The sequence below is a fragment of the Hibiscus syriacus genome, unplaced genomic scaffold (genome assembly GCF_006381635.1).
Source record: "Hibiscus syriacus cultivar Baekdansim isolate YM2019G1 unplaced genomic scaffold, ASM638163v2 tig00110956_pilon, whole genome shotgun sequence".
NCBI lineage: Eukaryota > Viridiplantae > Streptophyta > Magnoliopsida > Malvales > Malvaceae > Hibiscus > Hibiscus syriacus.
In genome coordinates, this window is record NW_024062932.1 from 976,963 (window position 1) to 982,526 (window position 5,564).

General features: G+C 38.0%; 1 pseudogene; it reads right to left on the minus strand.

The window, feature by feature from the left end:
• Positions 1–1,621: 1,621 nt before the first annotated feature.
• On the minus strand, positions 1,622–4,597 carry LOC120148385 (annotated as a pseudogene).
• Between the last annotated feature and the right edge of the window lie 967 nt (positions 4,598–5,564).

Genomic DNA, 5,564 nt, shown 5'->3' on the forward strand with positions numbered 1-5,564 from the left:
TCCCTAGATATCTATGAACTTGTCTCTTCTTCCTCTACCACCTTGTCGGTATGAATTTTCTCAAAATATCTTTAAAATTCATGAAATTACATAAAGGAGTTTTGGGCATTTGATCAAAAATGTGAACAATGATAATCATTATCTTAAGAAGTCAAACAACATATATCAAAATTAGTTTTATCAAATCATCGTCGGAGGAGATTAGGGTATTAGTACATTGAACCTTTTGATGATCTTTTATCGATTTTGAGTGAATTTCATAGAAAATCAATTTGAGGAAAAGTAGGAGAAGTGAAATGTGAATATTTTAGTATTGTTCTTCTCGCAAACGATGAACGATGACAAGTGATCGTTAACGATAGCTGCAAAGTTTAATGTCTGAAATTAAAACATCTAAAATTTAGTGATAAAATCGATATATGCATTAAAAGATTTATATAATCCTAAAAAAACATCGTTTTGAGTATTAATATATCTACACCAAACAATAGTGTTTTCGATATATCATCATATCGGTAGAAATTATCATCCACGCAGTTAACACATAATTATCAACAAGGGTTGGTTCAAGTGGTAAGCAACTTGATATCGTTTAAGTAATGTTTTGAGTTCGAGTCTTCGTGTATGCAGAAAATCCCTGTTGGGAGACTCATCCACCAAAGTCAAGTGTGCGACTTGAGTCATTACAAATTAATTAAGGTAAAGCCTTGGAATTAGGAGCATAACCAAATAGATTAAAATTTAACGTTATACTACAATTACAACATTTTCGTTAAACATATTATATGGGTTTGTGTTTGGGCCTCCTATTTTCCTTCAAAATTACTATGAAGCTGAAACAAGGGCTTGCTTTCTGATTTCCATCTCAATTTCAAATCCATGGAACGGATCATGAACTTCCGGTGTCCAAATCCAAAGGCCGTGCCTCCCCTTTCAGCCGCACATGAAACAGTTTTAGAAACCCAATGGAAGTGTGCATATGCAAGTCGATGGTCGAAGAATAGCCCAAATATTTCATAGAATATCATGGGAACTCATCCATAAGAATAGTCTCACTCAAAGACCGTTTAGTATTTGATAGTTACATCGAGTTAAATCAATGAACCCTTAAACCAGATAAAACTCTCCCATCACTTTCTTTTTCTTTCATAAAACTAGAACTCGACCTTAGCAGTTAATTTTTACTTTATCCTTTGAAATGCTCTAACAGATGATATGTACGCCTCCGATGGACAGAGGGATATTAAGATAGGATCGCACCATCTGAAAATTTTAGATTTTTATATAGTTTATATATTTTCTTTGTATTTTCTTCCGATAATCTAGTTTTTCATCCCTTGAATTTTATAATTTAGTATCCCTGAAATTTTAATATTATTTCATAAGTTTACACCTTGACATAAACTCTTGTTCTATGTTTGCATGGCGGCGCGGTGACTGTGAGGTGGGAACCCTTCAGACCTCAGAGTTCAACCAGGAACTAGGTCTGTGATAGATGGAAACATGGAAGAATGTTGATCAATTAAATTGCAGAATATTGAAAGAAGTTTGCAGAACCAAAAAAGAAAAATAATTGTAAGCCCAGTCTTGCAGAGCACATCCTGTTTCTCTGCTTTAATATGACTGGAAAAGGAAGTTTTAAACTGTAAAGAATTTCCACCTTGTAATGTATATATAGATCAAAATATTGAAACAAAAATTCACTCCACTTTTGTTTACATGCTAGTGAAGAAATAAAGAAAATTTACAGGCACTTCTAGGTGATTACCTACACACTAGATCCCCATTTGGGAGTGAAACCAAATTCATTCCTCGTCTACAGAAAAATCTGGCTCTTCCGGTTTCCGCAGGGAGCTTACAACCACTGAATCAGACCCTGAATGGTTATTATTAACACCCCTCCTAGTGCTTGCTGCTAGCCTGGCTGCACACATAGCCAACCCTGAACCAGGTGCCGATGTTTCAGCTTCAGTAGCCATCATCTGGCTCTCCTTAGCTCGTAGTTCAGCCGCTTCCTTTCGTCTTTTAAACCGACGCCATGCTGCTTGTATGAAGCAGGCAGCCCATGTTCTCCACTGGTGCGATTAAAAACGGAATTTGTGTCTTAGTTGTGTACTATGTAATCTTCGGAACTGTGATGCCACAAATTTGAGGTCTTCGGCTCTCAGAGCAAAGGCCTCTACTTCTGATATTGCTTTAACCGTACGGGTTGAACATGGGAGAATGACACTAGGACGAGGATCCAACGCCCATGTCAGCAGCTCCTCGCCGCAGAAGTCTCCCGGACCAATCTTGCATGAATTGAAGAATCCGGTACGGCCACCATTCGTAGTGTAAGAATCTAGGTGGCCTCGGATTATGAAGAGCATCTCGTTGACTGGATCACCTTCACGAACTAGGATTGTGCCTTCAGTGCACAGCGCAGGTTTAAGTCTCTCACATATTGCATCTAACATTCTTTCGTCCATTTGATCAAACAACGGTACCTGTTGATTCGATAAATATAGTTACATATCAAGCTATAATTGTTGCATGATGTCTAATGTTGTTGGGGTCTCATAACTTACCCGTCGAACAAGGTCGAGACAGAGGTGGCGTTTGATGTCTAAGTAGATCCAAGGGAAGACCTTTGAGTAAAGCTTCTTCAGCAACTCCTCTTGTAGCTAGCCATTTGTACTGATCATATTTTCTCACAGATTGCCTTAACTCGGGAGGAAGTTGCCTGTGACGCATCCATTGTTTGGTATCGGTTCTTTTTATTCTCCATTCTTCCAACCGAACAGTTGTCGATTGAAGGTATGTCTGCCGGTGGAACATTATGACAGAGGTAGAAATTGCAAATTACGGAAGAAATCAAGTTCATGCCATCAAACATTTTGGGGGAATTCAAGATCATGTGAAGACATAACTAAGGAGGAAGTTGTGGAAATCACTTGATGAAAATTAGTCACTTGGAGGACTTACTTGCATATTCCCAATGAGCAGTGCAAAGAGAACCAAACCAAGAGTTGCAATAATAGTGGCAAAAATTATTTCACCCACGTAAGTGCTTGTGTCAAGATTCTGACCCAAAGAACTGCATGTAATAAAAGACAGAGCATTAGAGTTTAAGCACTAAATATATCCTTCTTATGTTTCATTAGCAGTTAGGTTAGTTCTAAGATCCTAGAGCTATATTGCAGCTGGAAATACAAAGAAAATCTCGAGAAAACAACTGACCTCAAGTTCCTTAAACCCCGCCAAAGGCAATAAAAGTACTTGTTGAAGAATGGTGCGGTTGTAACATCAAATGTCAATGCATCACCATAAATACCAAACTGATAGAAGCCGGAACTCGGAGTGCATAGGCCAGTAATATTGCTGGACCTGAACCAGGTCTCCCTGCCAGAGTCATTAATCCTGTGGCAATCAAAGAATTTATACTGACAAATTGACTCCTCAATATTACAGGCACTCCTCCAGCATGCTTCTTGTCGCTCTATCGCGAGAAGGTACCAGCTAGCTCCTAAAACCTTTTTAAGAAAGATTGAAATAAGTTAATTTTTTTTATCAAGCAGGCATTTTTATCATAGTTTACAGGAGAAGGAGGCGCGAGCCACGACATAAGCTGTCCAAAATATTAGAAAACCTTTCTCGATGTACTCGCCTTAAATGGTGGGATTTTACACATACCTGAGGAAGGGGTAAGGCAGCAATTAAATCAATCCAGAAACTCTTCTGAAGGTACCTGGAAGCAATCTTCCTGGAATCTATAACAAGCTCTCCTGTCCCAAATACACGAGAAGGAGGCGCGAGCCACGACATAAGCTGTCCGAAATCGAATGAAAATCTGAATTATATAGAAGGCATCAGCCAATGATCTAACTATGGTAAGGATAACTTCATGTGGGATTCCAACATCAATGCAGACTTCTTCCCGAACTACTGGCAAATAAAAGAACTGAGGATCCACAAACAAAGAGATTATGCATGATACTAGAAAAATCTTGTTCCACCGGTGAATAACCAGTCCCCGGGGATCCAAAATCTTCTTCTTCACTCTCTCGAAATCCTCAGAGAAAACCCTGGACAGCACTTTAGCTTTTAAGGATTTGCCTGTCCTACTAGCAGGAAACTACTTGTCAGCCTTCTTGGTGCCAGGCTCTGGTATTTTGGTCCCGTCAATGTTGTATTTCAGCTTTATCATATTCATACCATCCCCATTAATGCTGTTGTGGAGCTTTGGCAATTCAAGATCATCTTGAAATCTGAAAACATACATTAAGATTGCTCCATATAGTTAGTTTCGAATTGTTGACACTCATGTAAAAACTAATTGAAATCATTAAAGAACAAATAAGGAACAAACCTTACAGATCTTGAATTACCATACCCCATGGTTTTTCTTCCGATGTCGTTTTAGTTATTACCAGATTTGATCTGCAGAAGGACGAGAGAGAAAAGGAAAAGATGTTTACACATTTGCAGGCCAATTAACAAACAGTTTATGGATATGAGACCATGAATCAAGTGATGTTAAAGTAGGCAAGTGGGAAGAATACAAAGCCACAAGAGCAGGAAAAGCCCCGTTGTACGGCTACTTGAACCAGGAATCATGTGACCAAGGCACAAAAGATTTAACTCAAATTGAACATGAAGCAGTTCTAAAGGCGAAAGAGCTGGTCAAAACACGTGATCCATTTCTTCATTCAAAGCTTCATAAAGGGTTCCCCCTCAGACCAACACAGAAAAAAATGTCTGGTTTTCTATGTTTGTCGGCATTAGTTGAAGCAGGAAAAGAAAATATTAAATTTCCATGAAACTATCTATATTTTATTGTATACATGGAATCAAAATCAAACACCCCAAAACTTAAAAAAATTTGATACCCTCATAAAATGGAAAGAGAAAAAGCAGCAAATAAATGGCTTAGAAGTCATGGATTCACTGTTGACAGCATATTAGAAATTTAGTCAGCTTGATTCTAAGAGAATATGGAAGGTAGAACATTGACCGTGACTCTACATGAATAAGTTAATAAAACAAAGCTAAAATGGAATACGATTCTGAAAAACAGTACAATAATATATACTGTGATGCAGGGAGATTCGAGACAGATGATGCTGAACTGTCAGATTGTACTTTGATGACGCTGAGATACCATGAGTTGAGAAATCAGCGTAAAGGCTGGAGTTGAGTGTAATATGTTATTCATTGGGGCCGTTTTGAGTGTGTTTCAGTCTTTTAGCCATAACTTTGGCTACGGGTGTCGGAATCGCGTATAAGAACCCAATTCGGAAAGCCCCTTTCGACGCAGACGCTGTCCACATTGAACATGGCTCCATGTGGCCTTTTTTTCTATCTCAAATTTTGTCGTTTTCTCCTCCGAATCACTAGTTTTATTTATTTTTTACTATTTATGGTAATATTTTGCTTGTCAGTTAGGAAGTCATTTTAAATCTGATTTGAGCCGGATTTTTTACAGATTGCTTAATTTATTTTGAATTTCAATTTAGAGTGATTTCCGAGATTTTGTTATTTTTGGCAAAATTCGGATAAATACGATTTTTGTTATAACAGTCCGG